Below are 25183 nucleotides of genomic sequence, written 5' to 3'. Positions count from 1 at the left end.
AGGGGGAGGGGGAGGGAGGGAACAAAGCTAGAATTACTTATAATTCAGCATGTCCATGTGCATCACAAGGACTAAGATCTCCTCCAGTCTGTCAGCAATTCCAATCTCAGACTCGATGTTGCTTCACATCTTCAATAAATGGACCACAGCACAAATTCTACACAGATCAACAGGTTCAGCATGCCAGGCACCTGCAGAGTGAGAGAAAGATAAGGTAAGTGCTGGCTCTCTGCATAAACTGTTAACTACCTCAAAGGAAACTGTAAAATCTCCTAGTTTGAAATACATAATCAGATGTAAAATTGTACCAGCTGGGCTATTCCAGAGCAGTTAGATTACTTCAGCTCATCCCATTATCCTGCCCTCATCTCTAGTGCTCTGATAAAAATCATTCTGCCAAACCAATAAAGGCTTATTCTTCAAAACTGTGTACGAACATTCAAGCAGTTTTAGCTGGCCACATATTGTTCTCTCATGAATAGTTTTAGCCAGACAGTTGACTATCAATCCAAGTCACTTTCCCAGTGCTACAGCCTTCTTGTCAGAAGCAACACACCCATTTAATAACACAAAATAAAGTACTGTGGACACCACAGCTGCCTCCACAAAGGCCTGAAAAGGCAGGTAAAAGAAAACCATAGCTTTGAACAAAGCTGATCATACTTTGATATCAGCATCTAAAAGAATATACAGAAAAGTTAACTGCAATCTGAGATTTGCACAGAGCCTTCCACAGCTTCTCACAACTTCCAGGGTATCTACCAAAGGTGTCCACTGGTGGTATGAAAATAGAGCCTCATTGAAGAATAAGACACAATACTAATGCTCATTGCTATGACAAATTAAAAAAAAATAATAAATTAAAAAATTACAAGCACAGTTACCCAACTGCATCTGTGCATGTAGATTTGCTTGCTACATCAATGTGTAATCTAATTAATGTAAGACCAAGCCAGTCCATGGAAATCTTTTCTGATCACTCACATCAGGAGTGCTGAACTCCAATTTGTGTTCAGCCTCTCACCCTTCCTGGTTCTCTTTGCATTATTTTAACAGATTAATTTATACTGAATGCAACCTTTTATCATTTTTACTATATGAACTATAATTCAAAGTAACACTTTACAGATGTCTTCACTGTTTTCAATGAATAAAACAAAATACACAGGCACATTATAGGGTTGTTTTACTGTTCCACAGAATGAAGCAATCACTGTCTACAATCACACACATGCACAGAGGAGCAGTATGCCTACACACATATAAATACATTTTAACATAAAAGTCGATTCTGAACTTTAACAAGAGCACAAAGATATTAGACTACAACCTTAACTCTGCCTGCTTCACATCTGCCTTTCTATATGTAAAATGCTTTCCACCGAAGACTCCTGCATACTGATGTCCTTACCTTTTTAAACTTAGGAGAATCCTTGATCTAGATGGATAAATGTGAAGTCACTGATGGAGAAAATTTTAACCATTGCCAGATGCATATTAACGAGGTCTGTGCTAGCAACAGCAAATAAGGATAATACATAGCTGCAGGCAGAAAAAAACCCTTTTCCGTTCTAGCATAATATATGACAGAAAACCATAGCTCCCAATGAAGAGGGCTTTCAGTGTGTACAGTTTTTGTGTAAACCATCTGCAGCCATTAGCATGTAACATTTTCACGTGACAAATAATGGCTAAGAATAATCGCAAGTTTATTTCCCTTTTCCAGAAATATACATTGCTTCATAGTTTCTCTGAACATCCTCCCTTCCAGATTTTTATAGCTGCACAATTAAAAAAAGATAGGAGTCAACAATGAATTGTTGGGCTGCCAACAAGACTTTTCAGCTACAATCCAACTTCAAAGCCTTCCTATTAAAAATTATGAGGAAAACTAAACAAAGCCTCCACAAAACATTCAAAGGGCATAAAAATAAACACTGTGATATTTCACACTGAAAGGCCATCACCTTTTAAAGGAAGAGGGGGATCCTACACAGGAATATGTATCTCTTCTTATGCCTGCCAAGTTAAGAAAGTTCAGCTGACATGTTCTCAACACATCTTCCTATGAAAACAGGGCGCTATTGTATCTGTCAATACACCTTTTGTATAGGAGGTATGTCCCATTTCACCTATTTACAACATTTACAACAAGTTCCTTGGTTTTGGCCCTTCTTTTTAAAGTTTGGAGTGACAAGTATTAGTCAAAGGATGACAAAGAACAGTAATACAAACCAGTGAATAAATATTTCCAGAAGACAATTAAAAGACCACAAGAATTTCAGGAGTCAGGACAGTAAAAGCACTTATTCTTAAGGCAGCAAAACCATTATTTTAGTATAAAAATGAATCAAGCAACCAGTCAGGCCCCTGACTCCCTATGCTTCTCACAAGCAGAAGCACCATGGTGGCAGATGGTACTGTCTGTACCAGCAGCACAGCTAGTTTTGTGGTCACCAGAGAAAATGTCAGCCCTTGGACCTGCACCAAATTCCACTTATTGCACCCTTTCACCTAGGGGTTACCTCTCATAGTTCTCAAGGTACTGGAAAAGAGTCAAGAAGGTTTTCTATCCAAGGCATCAGCACAAACCTCTCTTCCCCTCTCAGAAGAAAAAAAAAAAAAAAAAAGGCAACTCATAGAAATTTCATCTCCAGCAGCTCCAGCATCCCTAAGTCAACTCCAGTTTGGGAGTTGGGGCATACTGCTGTTAGGTAGATTACAGTTATCACCACAGTTACACAGAAATATTTGTAAAAATCTGAAAATATTATAATGGAATATTATATTAAAATATCAATCAAGTCACAAAAGGACTAGAAAGTTCAGTCACTGAGAATCACATTTGAAAAGTTTGCATTGTTTTCAAGCACCCATTCCACCCTCCCCCCCGCCAACGAAAAAGAAAAAGCAAAAAGAAAGATGAAAACATTCTTTTCAGAAAGCATCACTGACCTGGAGGGAGAAAAGTGCAAATGTTTAAACAGCATTGTTATTCTACCTTCAGGTAACATAGAAAAAAAAAAAAAGACAGGCACACTGATAAAAGCATAATCAGTAATAAACCAGTCCCTTAGATACCAGATATTCTTTTAGTACTTGAACAGGTTTAAATTCAAGGGCTTGATGCTGTATACACTGAGCATTTGCTCTCAGCTTTAACAAAATGCTAACAGTATACATTTCGTCTCGGATTAAAATCTAACAGAGTATTTCAGTGCTGTATACAACATCATTAAGGCTTTAGGGACACCAGAGTTAATCTCCAGCCAACTAAGAAGCCATTGGCAACGTACTGAGTGATTTCTATTTCTTTCAATGATACAAAGAAAAGGGTGCTTTTTTCTCCTTTTTGTTTAGCAATTCCGCTTAAACACCCATCACTGCAATTTATCACAACTCTAACTACTAAATGGTTAAATCAAACTAAAAGCAGCAGGAGTTTTAAAGCAACAATGGTTCTGCAGTTCTGTGCTTCTTTTTTTCCCAACAGTCATTTATGCTACTTAACCTATTACATTTCTGACATTACAGATATATCCCAATTATGCAATCATTACAAAGAAACATGAAAACAAATGCAAAAGGACAGAAATATTTCTGTATACTGCCTAGAAAGAGAAATACCCTACTTAAGTTTATGGATGGAATCTAGACTCTAATGGGAGTTCAATTGATTTCAACAGAGAAAAGGTTTTGCTCCAACTCTTCTCTCATCATTTCAGCGTGGTCCCCTGCAACTTGCACAGGTCCCTTCTCTACACTGAAAGCCAGGGACATGCCAAGCTGGCTGAAATGCCTTTAACACACTCCAACTGTCTATGTCTTCAAACACAAGCAACTGTAAGGCAATATAAGCAGTAGTCTCTCCTGGAAGCAAGCCGTAACTTAATTCTGGTAAACATGAAATGGAAGAATATTCCAGCATTATCAGTCTTTAATAAAGGTGATCTGATTTTCCTCCTTCATAAACTATATCACTGGAGAGTCAGAAGAACTCAGAGAGACAAGCACTGAAATATAATGGAGATGGTAGTTCCAACATAAAAAACCTACTCCCAGCTTCATCACACACCACAGAAGCTGAAACATGCAGAATTTTTCAACGCTAGTAAACCACAGATCAAGCCACAGTCATGCTATCAAACTGTCTAAATCCACATGAATTTCAGAGGAAGATATCCACTCCAAATAAGTTGGTGCATAAAAGTTGGGGTGGGTGTGGGCTGCAAAACCAGGACTGAATGCCAGCCAGTGCCAGTTTCAGAACTGAGTTAATGGAGAGGGATGACAAAAGACTGTAGGAGAGCAGATGCTGAAGGAAGCACACTCATTAAAAAGCCATAAAGTTATTACAGCACTGATCTAAGCCGTCTCAGTAGGTTGCATAGCTGGGTATCAAAAGGGAATTGGATCCTATGGTTTTTCCAACTTATTTAAAGATTTTCAGCTGTCACTTTACACAAAAATCTACTTGCTTTTGTAGATTAGTTACTAGTCAGCCTGAAAAGATTACTGGATATGATGCCAGATGCAAAAAAAAACCCCATGTTCAACCAGCTTCTGCAGGTCAGAGCACTTGCAGCTACTCATAAGCAACAGTATCAGCAGATGCTCATTTGCTGGGGCACCATCCCTCCTCATGTTCCTCCCTCTAGGACAGCAACACGTCAGTTAAAGCAAGTTTAACCACCACCCTTAGCAGTCTAAGCTGTTTTTTATAACACTTAACTCAAGGCATGCCTGCTTACAGAAATGTGTCATTGCTGTGTTCTCCTAACACTGCAGACACATTTTAATTGTGCCTTACCGCCCTTCAGTCGCATAGGCTGAGACAGAGCTTTCTCAAGTGGCTGTCTTTTGCTATTAGAATATAAGCTTCTTTTTTAACTGTGGGTAAGATGAAATCCAAAAGTTCTCTGTTCCCTTCCTTCCTTTCAAACCCTCCCCCCCTTAGCTTCAATAGCAACAAACCAGGATTTATCCTATTAAATTTTTAGTGTTTTTTATGAGAATGTTTGTATTGGCCTGTTATGTTATTCAGAACTGTGAGATCTTCTGCTAAGCTATTCCTAAATCAAGACAGCTATCATTCACATCATCTTGCTCTCTGATTTCTTGTAGGACAGACACAGGAATATACAGCAGTTCCTTCCCTGATAGCCTCCATTCTGCTAACACTGATGCCACCAGCAGTCCCTGCTACATGGGCTGACTATAACCCGGTCTTTAAGAAATAGCACAGACAGGCATGATTTTCAGCTGGGCACTACTAATGTACAAGCACCACCAAGAACCCACAGAGAAGAGCAGCTTTAAAAACCAAGAGCGCCCTACCTAAGAACAGACACACCTGCATTACTCAAACCCAGCTCTCAGGAGCAGAGCTGGCACTACCTCGACATCTTCAGATGTGACAACTGCGGTACTGCTGGATGGCTGAAAAGCACAGAATTGGGAGAGGAAGAGTGCCATATTTCAGAGACCTCTGTACTCTTACAGGCTGCTTAGATACTAGGTTTGCCTCTAACTCTTTGTGTAGCCACAGTTCAAGACCCAGCTCCAGTTTTTTTGGCACAGGAAATAAGCATGTGAAAAAAAGCAACACAGCACTGAAACAGAATGAATAATTTCTAACGCCAAGCACAGTGGCTGGGTGAACTAGACAGAAGGGAAAGAGTGGTGAGAAGATAATTCAAAGATCTACCTTTATTTTTTTTCCTAAATTATCTATAGAAACCCTGAAGACATCTGATATAGCAATAGAGACAGAGACTGAAAACAAGGGTGAAAAGGTATCAGGATCATGGCTATTTTGGTTAGAACAGACACCAACATAGCAATATGGATTTCAAGGACCAACGATAATTTTATATAGAATATTTTATTACTCAAGGACAAATGCTTATAGGGCTGAAAACATTTTCATCCCAATCCTGGATACAACTGCTTGTATGTTTTCTACTCCACTCCAATTTTGGCTTTCTTTGAATGGCAGAGATCTCAAATCTGAGCCCATGTCTGCATACAAACAAACCCCCAGGCTGGCATTACTCAGCAAAATCACAACAACAAAAACCCCACTTCAGTATATGAGAACATAAGCAAATAAAATCATTGCAAAAGTGAAAAAAGGATGGGAAGGAAGCAAAATATTTAGTACGTTGATTTTATAGCAAGCATAGTAAGAAAGCTATACACTCTTAAAACAGACGGGGAAAAACAGATTAGCTGCTTTTTAATATTAATGCCAGTAATTCTTCAACAGTTGCACAAATCCTTCAAAAATTATCATTCCTTTTGCAGCTGAGCTCCTTCTGCAGTGCAGTTGGAAAGGCTGCTGAGTCTCATGTGGCTGCTCATTTAAGCTGTTCCCATTTCTACTCTTAAGAGAGACTAGAATGTCCTAATTCAGTTTAATAAGGAACACATTGGACTTGGGGGAGGGGAGAGCAATGATGGCATTGGGAGGGAAATCAAGCAATTTCTCTACTTCAATGAAGTTTTAAAAAAAATGGCAACAAAAAAACCAACAGCAAAACCAACAGTTGATCATCTCAGGAAAGTCTCTAGAAAAGGGGGGAGGAGAAAGGAAGGCAAACAAGCAGAAACATTTTCCTCTCCTTTTGATCTAAGTTATAAGTAGAAAACGCATTCTGAGGCACTGGTAATTTAATGAAAACTTTTTTCCCCAAAACTAATAAAATTCTGTGCATTCAAGAAGAGGAGGCTGATTTTTAAATAAAGCCATTAACTCAATTTAGTTTAAGGGAGATACAGTTCCATGAGTCCCTAAGAAATGAAGAAGGTTGCTTCAGCAAATCTGATTATCTTTGCTGTCAGTGAATTAGTGTTACAGTTTCGAGGTACTTTGAAGGGTTCAGAGAACTGTAACTGAAGCAGGTATCATATTACTTCACAGAAACGGCAAATGCAAAATGATGTGATCTCCTCACAATACTCATTTAAAATAAAAATAAAAATGCAAACCTTGACGAAGGCCAGAAGGGCACTTGAATTGCCTATTCCACGACTAAGTGTACAGAAGACAGCATTAAAGGGGCTGATCACCTGTGATAAACACAATGATTTTAAAAATATTCACCAAGACATTACTGCCTATTTGATCAAGGCTGAAGTTGGCTATGAAACCTGATTTGAAATCTCTTCAGTCAATCTGAGATTACTGACTGCTTAGATAAAATAAATTGTAGTACCTTCTGCTGAGTCCTACATCAAGGGCAATACTCTCAAATGCTTCCTGGAAAATAAACACGTCCTATTATCAAAATTGCCCTCAATTTCATATTTTAGTTTACTTCTATTACTGAACTGAGTGACTTGTTTTTACCCAGAAAGATCCTAGTTCTGCAGGTATGACAAGGCCCCAGCATGAAGATATTAGGACAGAGAGGTTAGGCTTCGTCCCTTTATCATATGTGACCACATTACCACCTCTGGTCACTGCTGTTGATTTGGGGGAGGAGAGGAAATTTTTATGACTTTCCACTCAAACATCAATCTATAGCTATTGTTGTGACTACAGCCATGACAAGCATATAATTTTAGTATAAGGTGAGCATCCGTATAATGCACTTAACCAGTTTCTTCCTGACCTCTACAGTGTTTACACTCTGAAGCTTGTAATGTGATTGCCTTTTTCTGTAACTGTAAATGCTGTGAAACAGTCAGAGAACATATGCTAGGATTTGCAAAAACAGGCAAGAAGGAAATATCCTGAGACAGATAAACAATTAAAAAAACAGGCAAAAGTAGTAGTATGTGGAAAATAGCATATGGCTAAGCTTTCAGTAGGGAAGGAACAGCTATTTTGAGCCCAATGTCTCCCCCAAAGCAGGCAGTTTTCAAAAATGCAGCTGCAGAAGCCTCTGAAAAGTCAATCCCTCTAAAATACATCATGTTGGTACCTAGCAATGGAGCCAAGTAAAATCCAGTGGCTATGCAGAACTGACCACCATAGATACTTTTTTTTTTTTTTAAATTAAGGTAATACTGTGGTACATAAAATGTTTTACAGGACACAAAGCCAACACACAACTAGTCATATTTGAGAAGTCCATTAATAAAGCCACAAAGATTCAGAAGCCCAAATTTTTTGGGAAAAAAAAAAAAATCAAAAAGCACTGAGCCTCATTAAACAAGACAGCCTTATAGAAAGTGGACATATGATGGTGCAACATTACCTGAATTTTGAGGATTTGTGAGACTCCTGTATCTTGCTGTGCTGCCTTTGTCATAACATTTCATGCTGCTTTCATTCTGTGGTCTCAAAGTGACGTATCTAAACATAAAGCAAGAGAATGGAAATCAGTTTTTCCTCCTACTGTGATTGTCTTATATCACCAGCTTGCCCCAAACCATGAGCAGACCTGCAAGAATGAGTTTCTTATCGTAACACAACCAAATACTCACTTCTATTCAATATAGTAGCTCTATGCTACTCTGTTCTTCAAGTCACTATTGCAGAGGTCATCTATCAGCACTGTTAACTCCCTTAAAGAACAACCAAGAACCTCTTCCCCATATCAATAGCAAAAGACTGCTTCACTGTCAAATCTCTGGGATTGATACATCCATGGTCCTTCAAATTACAGACTGAAATACAAGTAAACTCATCTTTTCTTCTTATTCAGCTTGGCACCTGCTGCAAAATAAGGAATGGGTTATGTTGATGTAATAAGTAAAACTAGATTGTGCCTCTACTGCAAAGACTGTGAAGATTTCACAGCATCTTATGTTGCTTTGACAGAACCCAAAGACAGGCTGGATGCTCTCACAGAGAGATTTGCTGGGCCAGAGCTTGCAACCTACATGACAAGCATCACGCAAACAAGAGAAGGTATAGCAATCAGGAAGGGAGGGATTAATGAAAGTCAAAGATGCAGGAGATACAATCAGGTTGTCACCCACTGCAGAAGAGATATCTAGACAAGGCATCTTAAATTATTTAAATGAAAACAACACATTTGTTTTTGTAGATGCTGCTGCCAAGACAGCTTTTAGGAAAGGCCCTCAACACATGAGGGTGTTAATAGAGCTTTCTGAAGTTGTTGTGAGGCCACTCTCCATAACCTTTGAGAAGCTGTGGAGATCAGGCCACGTCCCAGAAGAGTGGAAGAAGGCTAAAGCCACCCCCATCTACAAGGAGGGCTTAAAGGAGGATCCAGGAAGTTACAGGCCCATCAATCTTACTTCAGCCCCTGGGAAAGTTTGTCCCCATGGGACAAATCCTCCTGGAGGCTATCACAAGTCAAATGAAGCACGTGATTGGGAAAAAACAGCATGGATTCACCAAGGGCAAATTGTGCTTGACAAACCTGATCGCCTTCTATGACAAAGTGACCTGCTCAGTTGATGTGGGATGAGCGGTAGACATTGTCTACCTGGATTTCTCCAAGGTTTTGACATGGTTCTTCATGGTCTCCTACCATGCCCCGCCCCCCCCGGCCTTCCAGAGAAAACATTACGGTCCAGACAAGTGATATGTCCAGTGGATGGGGAACTGGCTGACAGGCCTCACCCAGGGAGTGGTGGGAAACTGCTCCTTTTCAAACTGGCAACCTGTCACAAGTGGGGTCCCCTGGGGATTGATGCTGGGCTCAATGCTGTTTATTAAGTGATCTGGATGACGGGACCAAGTGTACCCTGATGAAGTTTGCCGATGATACCAAACTGAGTGGAGAAGTGGACACTTAAGAAGAGAGCCACCCTGCAGGAAGACCTGGACGGGCTGGGAGAGTGAGCTAACAAGAACCTCATGAAGTTCAAGAAGGACAAGTTTAATGTCTTGCACCTGGGAAAACATAATCCAGGAGTGCAGCACAGGCTGGGATGCACCCAGCTAGGGAGCAGCTCTGTGGGAAGGGACCTGGGGGTCCTGGTGTTGAACAAGTTCAGTATGAGTGAGCAGTGTGCTGCAGCAGCAACGAAAGCCAACAGGATGCTGGGCTGCACCAACAAGGGCATCACCATCAGAGATAAAGAAGTCATATTCCCACTCTACCCAGTGCTTGTCAGGCCACACCTGGAATACTGTGTTCAGTTTTGGTCCCACCAAAAAAGATGTGTACAGGCTGGAAAGGGTCCAGAGGAGGGTCACAAAGATGATCAAAGATGATCAAAGGACTGGGAAGTCTGCTATGAGAGGAAAAGCTGGGAGAATTGGGTTTGTTCAGCCTTGGGAAAAGAAGGCTTAGGGGAGACTTTATCACCATGTTCTGGTATTTAAAGGGTGGCTACAGAGAAGATGGAGGCTCCCTTTTTACAAGGAGTCACATGGAAAAGACAAGGGATAATGGGTACAAGTTATTCCTGGGGAGATTCTAATTGGACATAAAGGGAAAATTTTTCATAATGAGATCAATCAGCCATTGGAATAATCTCCTCAGGAAGTGGTGGATTCCCCAACACTGGACACTTAAAATTCAGCTGGACAGGATGCAGGGCCACCTAGTCTAGACCGTGCTTTTGCCAAGAAAGGTTGGACCAGATGATGCTTGAGGTCCCTTCCAACCTGCTGTTCTACAATTCTATGAAACAAGCCTGGAAGCTTAAGGTGCAATTCACAGCTCACTGATGTCAATGGAAACTCTTATATGCATTGAGCCCTGCAAGGTTTTGGGAAGAAGTTATTCCAAGAAGAAACTGTATAAATGACTGCTTGTGGGAGAAGGGCATGGATAACCTCAGTGACCTTAATCAGCATTTTCCTCCTCTCATCTTCACGTTGAATTCACTTTTAAAAGTTATTCTTTAAAGAAGTCTCTGATAATAGGTCCCAAGCACTGTGACTCTACTACATACAGCAAGAAGCCATCCCCCAAGTCCAGCATTTCCTTGCACAGAACAAGCCCACCAGCAAGCTGGGGAAGGCAAACCCATGCAGCCCTGCCCAATGCCAGCCTCTGCTTCCCCCTTCACATTCCCCCAAGCCCACAGGAAACAGACGGGTCCACAGCACAATCCAGACACAAATCCACTCCAAAACACATGCCGCAGGAGACAGCAGAGCTCCTCACAAAGCCTGACCTGCCCAAAATGCCTATCTGTGACAGAACACCTCAGCTGATGGTGAATGTTGGTAGCATCACACAGGGACACATGGATTTTCTTGCATCCAAGTGAGTTTTTGCTTACAACGTTATTGCTTTGAGTCCCAGTAACTAAAACCTGTGCACGTCCATGTCTTGCTACAAATGTGAACTGAAATGCTACAAACATCTCAAAAGAAAACCATTTATTCACCTGATTGTATCCTATCTGCTGACCGCTTTTCTTAGCAAATCATAAAATTTGCCTCTTCCTTGAAATAAGACAGGTTTTAATAAAGCATCAAGTACATGTGGGTTTATCTAACCTTATACATGTTATCTATACAGATATTTAACACCTTTAGGTCTGTAACAGGCATACTGCATCTTCTAGATGACTGACATTTGAATACCATCACTTTGTCTTTGTAACAGGAAATATTTAGACACAGGGAAAACTTGAGGTTAACATCAGTGGAGCCAAAAAAGAAAACTTTTTTTTTGTTTGGTTGTTTTTTTTTCTTCCCAGTTTAACACAGCTGTTTAGGACATACCAAGATGTTTAATTTTAAAAAATAACTGCTATATCATGAGCAGGGACTAAAGTTACAGTATATAGTTTTGCTTTCTTTTCCATTTAGCCTTCTGCTCTGGAACAATGAATGCTAGTATTAAACTTAAAAATGCTGAAGTATCCTGCAGAGAAACCAACACTGGCAGCTTCCTACAGAGGCCAAGCTGATGGACACTGGGAAAAGCAACAACGGGAATGCCCAGGAAAATGCTTTTCCTGTTTTTCTCATTTGTTTCAGCTGCTTTCCCCACTCTATCACCTTCATCATCAGAGCTACAATCCCACCGATATGCACAGAACTGCAATACCACCCACTATTATCTCATATGTGATATGATAGTTAAAGAATAAAACTTTGGGCATTTTGGAGCCAGAGGTAGTGAGCTGATGGCTAATAAATACTGAAAACAGTCCCAGTGTAATTAACGCAGGACCAAACTACAAAAGTACATAAAATTCACAAATGAGGTTTTAATTCCTTTCATTCAATTTTAATCAGCATCTCATTTTTTGAGGTTTAGATTAAAAAGCAATCTACCTTTATATTCCTTTGCCATATTCTTCAGTTTTGCTCCCCGCCCAGCCCCTAGATATTGCATATATAACTGAAGCACAGTAAGGAGACGCTGAGAAGCGAAGCCTACAGCAACATTTACAAATTAAGAGCTAAATCAGAGATCAGCTATCCCATACACACAATATAAATTTTTGTTCTCCTCTCCATTAGGATTGATGACACTTCTGGAAAATAAGGAGCACATAATACCTTTTATGGGAACGTAAAGCACAGACAAATTAGCAGAGAGAGAATGTAGCTAAATCAATTTCTCATCTCAAGATAGTAATGGAGGCAATTTCTTGAACTTTACTATGCTTGTAACGTATTGATCAGCAAAGCTTCACACAAAGTTAAACTAGGTATTTTTCCAGAGATAAAATGGAGGATGGCAGTAAAACTAGGCAACACACCAAAGAACGGGAATTTTCTCCAGCCACGTTACAGTTCAGAAACTCAAAGCTTTCACATAACTGCAAGTAATGCAATACATGAGAGAAGATTTCTAGATGAAGGCTGAATTAGTCCTGCAGGACCCTTCACACGGCAGATTTAAGGAGATGCAAGAAGACACAGTGCTGCTGTAGGAGCAGCGGCACAAACACCAGGACCAGTTACGTTACCTGTGCCATGAGGCTATGGCAACAGCTTGGGGGCAGCATTTCTGTTGCAACACTTCAGCTCCTCTTGGCTGCCTATCGCCATAAAGAGCTATTTTCCAGAGGTCTTTCAGCCTCCACTGTGACTACATTGCGTTCCAAGATGCTGATCCTCTTCCCAAACTTCTGCTACTGCTCTGATTCCTAACAGCAGGTTATGACGAGGAGAACCTTATTCTGGTCAATGAAGATAGCCCACTCAACCACCATGAAGAGCAGTGACGCCAAAGAAGGCCACACACATGCTCCATGGCCTGGTCAAGCGTGCCTGGCATAGGCCACGTGCTTCCAAGGACAACGCTACAGCTGCAAGGCAGATTTTAGATATTAAAAGAACGAGACAGATCGAAGATGAGGATACACATATCCTCTATTGAAGTAAAGTGAAATATTGGACATATACCCTTCTAGAATAGCTATATTCGCTTTAACGGGATGGACTTTTCTATCATTTGACATTAAGAATTTAACTGAAGTGTTAAAATTGGGAACTCAGACTTCCTATAGATCATCATCAGAGCATCTAAAATGGGATTCTAAGAGAATATTAAAAAAAAGTAATTTGGAATTTCTCTTCCCCTACCCAGTGGCCACCTGTCTACCTAACCATCCAGCTGATAACCTCCCCATGAAATTAATAAACCTAATACACTTTAAAACAATGAAACACAAGAGTTCTCTCCACTGTATTTGTCATTGTTTCCATACAACAAGGATGACTGAGAGCATCCTGTTACCTAAACTGGTTGGTCATGACTAAACAGTATTTAATTATTTTTGGAGCAGAAAAGGGGAAAGTAAGCCACCTTAAAGTAAGAAACTTAAGAACAACAACAGAGTACATGTATTAAACAAGCAATACCAACAAAGACTGTAATATCAACTGGCAAAACCAGCAACAAAAAAGCTGACAGTACCAGAACTATCATCATCAATCACGTACCATTATTTTGGTTCACTTAACTACAACAGAGCAGAGTCTTTCCCTACATGCTGGAAGTCCTCTGAACCATTAAATTCATGATTGTGTTACCCTTCTGAGGTCCATGTTCAGCTTTCTGGTTGCACCTTCCTAGAAAAACTCTAGGGATTCAAATGCTCTGCTAAGGACAGGATTATTCATGCATGCAAAATGATTTTTATATGCTCATTTCTACATCTTTGAAATTCTTCAGGAATATTGTATAACATTTATTTCCAGACAAAATCTCTTAGACAAATGGAGCATCTTACAGATGAGATGCTATGGCACAGACACATTATGAATTCCAATATATATTAGTTTTTCACATGTAAGGTCCAACTGTTCAAATAACAGACGCTGTACAATGCTAATTAAGTTTAAAACAGTTTTGACTTGAGCTACTGGTCAGATGCCTACCATTCACACAAAGCAAACGTGCTCACACTAGAAGAGACCACCACAGGTGTAACCAGTGACTACCCAGAAGATGCCTGCCTTGAGTGACTACATCAAGCAGCTGCTCTGTGGCACTGGTGAGACTATAATCTAGTTCCCTCAGGCAGGGCTCAGCTTGTCCCATCCAGGATAAAATACTCTCTCATAATTCTTTCCATCTTTCATTACATAACTTCAAACAATCACAGCAAATGAATTGGGGATCCAACACAGCCTCCCCTCTACAGGAGTTTAATTTATCTTCACAGCAAATCCATCACATGCACCAAGCTAAACAGGAGGGGAAATGCAGTTTACAGTTTTCTCATTAAATGTATTTATGTAAAACAAGGCTAAAATGAAGTTATAAAAGCATATTTTCATTCTGGCATTTAATCTGAAAGAGACTGGCTTAATATCTCATCTATGTGGTGTCATTTAAAAAGATATTCCATTACATGGTATTGTCTAAAAGTTGGAATGGTTCTTCTATCAGTCTAATACAGCCTCTATACAGACCAGTCAAGCTGAATAATGTGAAATTATGGCAGTGACCAGCTGTCACCCACTGGGGGAAGGCATGCTAGCAGGATGCTCATCCTAGTTGGAGGGGTATTTGCCAACAGCAGAATCTCTGACAATCCTGTCACCATCCCCACCTCGTAAGCCAGTGTGTTTGGGTAAACAGAGGTTTGCCTGCCCATTCCTACAACTTCAGTGCTTGTCTGCTTCTTCCCTGAGTCTTCTTTCCCTAAGCCAGTCCCATCTCCAGAACTAACTCCTTTTCCAAGAAGCATTTTCTTCTCCTCTGTCATGCCAGGCATCACTCCTCTAGTACCTAGCCAGTCTCCTCTCCTTTGCCTCTACTCAGCTCTCTTCCCTCAGGTCCACAACCTATGTACTTCCTGCCACTATTTCTTGTCCTCTCTTTATTGAAGTCGAATAGTATCCTGGCTGGCAGTACAAACTTGACAGCCCCAGAGCTGCCAGAAAAGCCACCGTCATCCCCTTCACAGCTCTGACACACCTATTTCATCTTCGTCTCCTGCAAAGGACACTGCACACTCACTCCCCATCTCCTTCATGACATTCATCATTTTTGCAGATCGCTTCCATGTCAAGTACTTTCCAGACCAAGGACTCCTGGTAGCTCTTTGTCACCCCATACTTTGGATTTTTCTTCTTTACAACAATTTGTGGACTGGGGGAGGTGAGATGCAAGACAGGGAGGACCAGAGCTGCACACAGTATTGAAGACAGGGAAGCACCACACATTTACACAGGGGCACATTTATGCTTTCTGTTTTGTTTTCTGTGCCTTCACTAATGAGTAATGACACTTGATTTACCGATCACTACATTGCCATTTTTACAGGACGACCACAGAGTCTCCTTCCAGAGCAGTAACACTGGTGCAGCACTCATCAGGGCACACTGTGACCCCTCCCTCCTCCTCCAGCACATATTACTTTCGTTTATCTACAGGCAATTTCCTCTGGCATTTTATCATCCAATCATTCAGCACAAGGAGTTCTCCTGCAACACATTTCAGCTAGCCCTTCTTTTCGTTATTCTTAATACCCTAAGCCTACACTATTGCAAAATTTCAGTTCCTTAAACTATGAGGTGACTGAAACTGTTGAAACAAAATAAGCGCCAAAAATGACGTCAATAAACAACCCTGCTTCCTTGAAAAACCCTCAAACTATTCTTTCCCTTCACAAAATTAGTGGAAAACAGCCACTCTCCTAAATGAAATTCTCCAATTACTCAAAAAAACCCCAACCTTCTTCAAGCAGGCACTCCCCATAATGAACTTTAGCCCCAATTGTTTCAGTTTGGCAGAGAACACTTCACAGCAAGATCTTCTGTCAAGAGCCCGACAACCTAACGCTTGGACCTCTCATACCATGCTAGTGTGCCATCCCTGCCCCAAGAAGATGGAGCAGGAGCTCCACAGCTCAGGAAACAGCACTGCCAGGCCAAAAAAACTCCAACCCCAGACAAATAAGCAGACAAACCTAGAAGTCTAACAGCTACTGCTTGGCTCCAGCTCTTCCATGTTAGGTAGGAGGGAAAAAAAAGAAAAACAATCATCCCAGCCCTCTGCAGACAGACTCCTATGCAGTGCCAAGATTATTTTGAAAGACACAAGATGTATAATAACTTTTCAACTGAATATTCATTTCTGAATTGAAGGGAAACATCTTAAGGGCGAGTGGGCGTAGGGAACGATTCCTTCTCAGCACTGCCGCGCTATTTATTAAAGGCTGTGAATACCCACAAGAATTCAGCTTTGGCCTTCACACTGTACACTAAGCTTGTTAGTTTACCGACATTCACAGAGCATATGGAGCTCTGCTTCAAATGATCCCTTTGAAAGGGACAATTAAATCAGACAACTGGAGATTGAACGACTAACAGAGCTAATTAAATTCTTAAGTCCTGTTTACATATTTATCCAAATCTTTCTCACCATCCTTGCTAAGAAGGGGAATGGGTTGGCTTAGGAGGTCAAAGGAACAAAAGTATGCCTTCCTTCCCTTACCACCCCCACCCCCCCAGTTACAGATCTGTTTGGAACAAAACTTGACACACAAAATCAATGCAGCCAGTGGTGGAATTCATCTTATTGTGACAGAAATATTCCATTTTCCCTAGCTTATTTTTTAAATTGCTTTCTGGTATAGCAGGTTATTATTTTCTTAGCCCCTTTGGTTCCTTACATAATTAAATGCCACGCCATTCAGCTTTTACAATTACTTTTACCATTTTCAGAGGAACATTGACAGTCAGCAGCTTTCTCAACTTTCTATGAAGAATTTATTCCCCACAAGTGTTAGCTCCACCGAGTATTTTCTTCATTACGTTAAAAGCTCTTAGCCATCCCTATAGAAATCTTTTCCCTTGTACAGACTTTTCTGTAGAGTAGGTAGTATTTGCCGATCCTCATAACCAGAAGTAGCACAGGAAAGGGGAAGAGGATGATTCTTGTTAATACCATGGTGCCTTCAGCTTGAAGGCAAGGGAGAATGGGTAAAGCACAACATTGTTTGTAACAAATTCAGATTTTGCATTTAATGCTTGCAAAAATAACAACAATGCTCCCAAAAGGTCTCCTAGGTAAACTATTTTTGCCTAATTACTCTACAGGTACAGACACACAGCCTCTGAAGCTTTGAGAACTGGCTTCTACGATTTCTCTTCGGAGAGTGCCTGAAGTTTGGAACATGTGTGTTCCCAGCCCCTTTAACTTCATTTCCAAAGTATTGACCACACTAAACAGGTCCTGCAGCACAATAATCTCTCCAATTTTGCCAACTTGTGACAAAGCACATAGCACACCTTACAGAAGTACTTTATTGATATGGAAGTGACAAAGTAAACACATATCTATCTGCAAAGAGCAAGTTCATCCTGCTTAACACTTACCTGAGAGAAATATAAACAGAGAAACACAGATTAGGGTAATGTCTCCCTTCCCAGGTAGGTCAAGGAGAATTATTTGGCCAGTGGGGCTTTTATGGTTTTGGTTTGTGTTGTTTTTTTTTTTGGGGGGGGGTTGTTTGGGAGTTTTTTAGGTTGTTTTTTTTCATGGTTTGTTTTGTTGTTGTTTGTTTGCTTGTTATTTAATTTTGTGGACAACTGAGAGGAAAAAAATAAAATACACAACAAAAGAGCACCTTAAGGAAATGGCCTTTTAAATAAATTAATGGCTAAAGGTTATTTCTGACAAAATTGCCAGCTTGTTTCTTAGCAGAACAATAGGAAGGGAGTTTCCACAGAGCACCTGACAAGCACCAGGGTGGAAGCCTTCTCTACAGCAGGTCAGTACACCATAGGATCTTCTCCTGGGAATTAATTAAAAGTATGAAACAGTTTCAAGAAGGTAATAAACTGTCTTGTCATCTATAGCTCTACCTTACATACCAGTTGACCAAGTCATCCTTCAGAGTTACTGGAATTTACCAAACATCAAGACTTCCAACTGAAAGCAATATATGCCTGACCATTTCATATAATTCTCAGCTCTATCACAGATACAGCTTGAATTATTGTCCCATACAATTCAAGAACCAAAAGGCTCTGCCCATATTTCCCCAAAACCCAACTGGCAGCCTGGCATGGTGCTTTGCACGAACATGAAAGAACTGGGGGCTCAGCAACAGGGAGCCCAAGGCTCATCTCTCATTTCAAGTGCCAATTTTGTCTGAGGTCACAGTGACCTAAATCTAGCATGAATTATGCATAATCGCCCTCCAAGCAAGTGGATCTGTGCCAGCTGAACCTCATAAAAGTTTTGGTTGCTAGGAGGTAGCAGTGGACATATTCTAAAGTCCTGTTTACTCGAGCTGTTGAGGTTCCCCTCTGGAATAACCTTCCACAGTCTGCTCACTAGTTTCTCCTTCTCTTCTTGAGACATCACACTTCTGCTAAAATCTGTGATTTCCCATCTGCTGTCATCTAGAGAAGCCTCTATGAATTATCTCTCCGAACAGTCTGCAAAAGACCTCCAACATCTTCAGAACAAGCTCATATCTTTAAGCAAGCTAGATAACATGCCTAGTATAAATTCTGCTCAGACAAGTCTTGCATTCAGACATGGTGTTGTTTAAATGCCCACGTATCAAGTTCGTCGCAAACTCCGCAGACCAGCAGAGCAGACAGAACCTCAGTACCACTTTATAGAGGTTGTCTTACCTTTTCAACCCGCTCTTTCTCTCTCTAAAAGACTGTTATCTCAAATGGATACACAATATTTTTACATCAACATTTTTCATCAATTGTCTTATGTGGATATTAAGTTTCAGAGTGTGCTATCTGAAAATCTAGGCTGCTCCAGATCATGCTTTTAAAGACTTACTCTATAATTCTCCTACCAGTTTGTAGGAGATGCATTTTTATCCTCTGATTTAGAAATGCATAAAAGGATTTTCCATGGTTATCTTAGCTAAGATTGGACTTAAGAGTATTTATTTATTGCATTGTTTACATGTACTGTGAGCTAACCGATGAGGAAATGGAGAAATAAAAATAAAAACAACCTCCTCCTTTAGACCACATTGTTTCTGACACCATTTCTACTTAGAGATCAGCTCAGTTTTGTTTGTTTTATGGAGGAAGAGAGTAAGCAAACACAGACTTCAGTTTTTCATTATTTACTGAACCTATGGCATACAGGCTCATTTATCATCAAGCCCTACACTCAAGCTGAAATGCTAATTACAGACAGAAAGAAAAGGTAATGTTTTTTCAATAATTAGTAAGCAAGCAATTCTCAGAACAGTGTTATCTGATCTATCACAGGATTCTGGAAAGAAGATGGTGGTGCTGACACACTCATGGTTTCCCTTCTGTTCACTTTTCACTTACAGCAGATTCAAGCCTCTCTGGGAGTACCTATTTGAGAGATCTGTGTGGAAAAGTGATTTGTAACTTTGAGCAGGATGGATGCTAACCTCCCCACTGATGCATCCTTTGGAATTGCCCATGGAACAGTGGCTACAAGCAACGTGACCAGAGGATTGAAAAGTAATGCCATGAACCTCAGGTAATTTTAGTTCCAATTGTGGACTTCATGACTAAAATATTCAACTGATAATGCCATTTCTAAAAACCCTCATTACTGCAAATACCAGCAAACATAACTTAGGGCTGTAGAAGGGGAGTGAGAAGGGATTCTGAGTTGATTTAAAAAACACAATTAAAACAGAAGGTAGAAACAACTGCAGCAGAAATGAAAGGTGAGAGACATCACAAACGCGCTAAGCAAGTCAGATGCAAAAGCAACTCATGCAATACCAGCCAAACCTGAGCAGGCAGTGCTTCAGCCTCTCTTACCCGGAATAAGCAGCTAAAGATCTCCCCAAAGCTTCAATACAGCCAGGCACAAGGGAAGGTAGAGCAGGGGCACATTTCTCCATGATGCCATCCCATGACAAAAAATAATCCCATTTAGAAAGCATGGTGGCACGCTTCTGGAATGAAGGCTGGTGTTACCACTGCATGGCCTGAAGTGCTTGAAGAGACAGTAAGCCTTGCCCTTCTTTCCCAGCACCTGGCTCCAATGGCACAACAATTCATGTTAAGGAAGCATCATTTTTCCTCTTGGTCAACTTAGGTGCAGGCTGTAAAACTCTCTCTTTAGAGTGGTGGGGTTGTTGGGGAGGAGAGGTGGTGTTGGTGGTGTTTGTGGTTTGGTTGGGGCTTTTTTAGCATTGATATAAGTCACAGTAGCACAAGAAAGGCATCTCAGAAATTATTTGAATTAACTGAACAACTGTTATTGAATATGGATGCTGAAATTTGATATGTTACTTTCCTTGAAAACCGATATAATATTACTGAGAAATAAAAGTATTCTCTTTAAAAAGCATACCAGTTGTGTGTACTACACGGCACTGTTTGCAGGACTCACCAACAAACAGCAAGGCTGGCAGCATACAGAGGCTGAACCCAGCACAGCGCTGGGACATTCCACAACAGCCTTCCCCCAAGACAACATTAAAAGGAGGAAAGCATCGACCTGCATGAACATAAGGTAGGTGTTCAAATAGCAGTCTCATCTGACAATGATCTCAAGCAGAGACCTCATGGAAAGGCTACATTATTATTAAAGAATTTTCTTCAATGTATGTACAACCTTACAATTGTTCCTTTATCTTGCAATAGAGACATTACCACGATTCAGTTAAAAGACAGTAAGAAGGATGAATAATATATAATGAAGGTACTGCACATATGAGTTAGAGTTGCCTCCAAATACCTAACGTATAAACATTTATTTTCCTTCAGATGCCAAGAATCAGGCCAGAACAACAGTAATGTGATTTTGGCTTGTGCAAAACAATGCTTTCTTTTTTAATAAGCAATGGTCCTAACTAAAAAAAAAAATAATAATTATTTAAATCAAATTGTCCTTATGGAAGATTCAGAGACAAGACTTCTGGATAAGAAGTAACTACATGAGACAAAAGATAATCAAGAGAGTACTGTTTTCTGCCATGTTCTTAGAATTCCTGGACTGCAAATCCAAGCTACAGGAAAAAAAAGTCTGTGTATCAGATGCTGTACCAAATAATATAACAACATCAAAGTCTAAAGATTATGTTTAAAAAGTGAAGAGTTGCAGTAAGCCTAATTTTTTTAAATTTTATTTTTAAAATATTGAAATCCCTGCTATAGATTTGATTTTCATTTTAGTTTTTCTAAAGGACATTAGCCTAGAGGAAGCCCATCTTACAGAAAACCTTAAGGCATTCTTTAACTCATCTTCCCCTGCATTAACATCTCTGGTAATGCAGGGCACAGATAAGTCTATGTGGTCTCATACTGTCCTGGTGGTATATTTTCCACTAATCTCTAGCTATCTCAGAGTTGCATCTCTCTCCATCTTCTACAGATGTTTCACCCAGGTCTAGACACAGTAGTGTACTGAAATTCTTTTGCACACTGAACGTTTCAGTTGTCATCTCATTAATTCCAGGCACTGAGTTCTGCAAGGCTGAAATAGTCTGAACGGACCATCTGTAATGTCCCATTCCTTTAAGATCTCCTGCCTTTACTAGAAAGACAGATGGTTAGAAAGTCGTATTCCATCACAGGGAGACCTATGATTGAATTATCAAACTTTTTGACACTGTCTGAAGCCCTGCACGTCTGCACCATCATTCCTCAGAGACCTTCTCTTGAGCCAGCCCACTGACACACACATCATAAAAGTCACAGAATGGTTTGGGTTGGAAGGGACCTTAAATATCATCTATATCCAACCCCCCTGCCATGGGCAGGGTCACCTTCCACTAGCCCAGGTTGCTCAAAGCCCCGTCCAACCTGGCCTTGAACACGTCCAGGGAGGAGGCAGCCACAGCTTCTCTGGGCAACCTGTTCCAGTGTCTCACCGCCCTCACAGTAAAGAATTTCTTCCTTATATCTCATCCAAATCTACCCTTTTTCAGTTTAAAAGATCGTTCAGATATCTTTCAGACAAGATAAAGGTCTTTTCTCAGATACTATTACAGGGGTTTTGCACAATGCAAACAACTGTTGAAAACAGAGGAGTGCCAGTCTGATGTGCCTTACTTCTAGCCAGCTCCAGTTGTCTCTTCTTTTCCCTCGTGTACCAGAGCGGAAGCCACAACTCACAGGCTACTCCTCCATTCAGATGCCTTTTGGCACGCTCTCCTTCCAGACATGACCTAATGCAGGCCACAAATACATCAGGAGCTGATGTTGAATGTAGACAATTTTTCTGTGTTTGTACAAGATGAGAAACATCTCTCTGGTACTTGTGCATAGCTAAAAGCAGACAGTACTGAGGCAGCTGGTGATGCCTCTCAATGTTCTCTAGCAGCCATGGTACAACTACAGACCACGGTCCTGGAGATCCATCTCATAAATTATTATATCTTCATTTCCAATAGATATGCCCATTCCTGTCAGGAAAACCTGAAGATGAGATTCTAATTTTCTAATTTAGTAATTTTCTCTGAACAACATAGGACTACTTAAGACATGAAAACCTGAGACAGATAAACCTTAGACTTCCCTAATTTGAGGCTTCCGATGATTTTGTTGAGGAAGATGAGAACTGGGAATGCTCATTGGTCTTCATCCTTTTCAAAGTGCAAAGAATAGTGAGTGCACTCTACACAACTTCTACACTGGCAGGCGACATACAGCTCCACTCTACATTGTGGCTGATCACTATTTTTACTACTTTATGGGGTTACACTGACCATGTAACCTGGGAAAAAAATGGTAGTATAACTCTGTGGACATGACTTTACAGGTCTGCTGTTCAAAGTATAGATCTTTCACACAAGCAAGAGACTGGCACATTTTACGTGCCCCCAAGTATAAGATACCAAGTCAGCAAGACATTTCTGGTTCATATTACCTGAACATATTCAGATACTTTAAATTACCATCTTCTATGTCTAGATCTCACTTCTATTTCTCACATTATAGGCTTTTAACAAAAAGATGATGCTCAATAAAAATAAAATACTTATCAAGACAGTAGGCTAGTTCCTATTTTCATTTTAGCCATATCCTCAAACAAACTGTCTCCCAAGTGTCAGGTTAGTATCAGAAGGAACTTGCTCTGGACTTGAGAATGTTACTATTTCCTGTGGGTTCCTGTCTTTTGGAAAGTCCTAAACTGAAAGGCTTTATGCAAGATGGAAAATCTTGACACAATTCAGGCTTTTCACTCCATTCCCATGCCTAAAGGGCCACCACAGATGGCCAGCTCTGGCTTCACAGGGCTGTCAGCATCTGTTTTGTTTCTAACAAGCAGAGGGAAGGAAAGATCCTCATAGCTCCTACTCCTAAATCTGGTGAAGTAGTAAGAAAAGAGTTCTCCCCCTCCCCCCTTAGGTGCTTTATAAAAAATGAAAAATCATTCATGTGAATCAAATAATTTGCTGAATGATTCATGACTGTCATATCTGAACAAAAAAGTACCATGTCAATAAAGAGAATCAGAAAATTTAAAATTATAACTGCAGATGTTTAGAGCAAAGCACAAGAGTATTATAAATTCTGAATCTTAAAAATGGATGACATATCCACTGCATCTCCCTAACATGGGGAGAAAAAAAATTTACATCTATTTAGTGGCATGGCACCAGCCTTTGCAAAAAGGGTAAAAATAACATTCATCACAAGAGGCAGGAATCCAACACATTAGATAATCTGTGATGAGAATTTTATGAATAAGCCAGATAATATAAAACTAGTTATCTAAAAACCCAACAAAACAGTTGTTTACAGATAAAAAGAATACTTGCTTATGAGTCTCAAAATTAACAACCAACAGGAATTATATGTATTTGCTGTTTTAAAACAACCAAAGAACCAGATACACATAAAGATCTGGATTTGCCCACCCTCAGACACATTGGGTTTTAACATTTATGGAGTACTGAAGAAAACACCCCACCTCTTTTCTCTTGATTTGATGTTACATTTGGCACAAAACTTTCATATTCAGAAAGAGATTTGGCTAGACAGCAGATGGAGTATTCCATTAAAACATGAGTGGCAAAATGTGCCCACCCTCCCAGTCAAAAACAGAAAACCACTTTTCAGTAACATCTGCCTGCAGATCAGAAGATTTTCACATGGATGCTTTCCCACAAAATACCTTTTCTTTATTCCTATCTAAAAGTCTTCTCCTCCGTACACGATTTTTTTTTTTTTTTAAATTAGAGAAAAGCCAAAAAAGCAGTCTCAGGTGTTTTTCCTAGCACCATTCACTTACCCAGAAGAGCATACAGAAACACTAACAGCATCAGAGGTAGGTACACCTGCAGAAGGCTATAAATGTCAAACAAGATGTCTGGAGCACTTGGTTCAGTAAGAAGTGACTATTTCTAGTTAAGCCTAACTAGGAGGAAGAGAAACCTGGTTCACTTTATTTAAAAAAAAAAAAAAAAAAAATACAAGAGCATTTGGGGCTTCTGTTCAGCAGAATGTTTTGAAGCAGTTTCTAATATCATAGAAAATGCCTATCAGCAGCTGTTAACAGCACAGGAGGGATCTGTCTGTATACAGATGCTCATATGCTAGCAAGCACTTCACTGAAAGGAGTAAATGATGCGTGTTACTTTCTGCAACCCATTTGACTATGGGTAGTTTCAATTTGTATTTTGCTCTTAACAGTGAGGATTCAGTAGCTGATCACAAGATCCAATTCACAAAGGCCTACTGCATTTAGAAAAGAAACACAGGTATATATACATTTGTTAAAGAAGTAAGCATTCCTTCAAGGCTGTAAAAAGTATTTTGCACTGGGCAAAGTATTTAAACAGGACTTCAGACCAATGCCTTCATTATCACCCTCCAAAGATGTCCTACTTGACAACTGTGGGTGCAACTGTGCAGCTGATACCACCATCAGCTTGGTTGGCTCATCTCCCCAGGTTTCCTATACAGGCA

The 25183-nt window shown here is 40.2% G+C and overlaps 1 protein-coding gene across 5 annotated transcripts in view; it reads right to left on the bottom strand.

Annotated features, from left to right (window-relative positions):
- The window catches only part of TRERF1 (transcriptional regulating factor 1), a 72165-nt gene that overhangs the window by 20371 nt on the left and 26611 nt on the right, over window positions 1-25183 (bottom strand). For 4 of the 5 annotated variants that reach the window (XM_026845834.1, XM_026845837.1, XM_026845836.1 and 1 more), the window contains exons 2-3: window positions 8205-8302; window positions 15-191 (exon numbers count right to left, since the gene is read on the bottom strand). The gene's annotated coding sequence lies outside the window, so the exon portion shown is untranslated. The remainder of the gene's footprint in view (window positions 1-14; window positions 192-8204; window positions 8303-25183) is intronic. The other variant, XM_026845835.1, reaches the window with a different exon arrangement.

Source organism: Athene cunicularia (genome assembly GCF_003259725.1).
Source record: "Athene cunicularia isolate RWA chromosome 3 unlocalized genomic scaffold, athCun1 chr3_part1, whole genome shotgun sequence".
Classification (NCBI taxonomy): domain Eukaryota; kingdom Metazoa; phylum Chordata; class Aves; order Strigiformes; family Strigidae; genus Athene; species Athene cunicularia.
The sequence above is the reverse complement of the archived record's forward strand: the minus strand, read 5'-3'. Positions and strand labels throughout refer to the sequence as shown.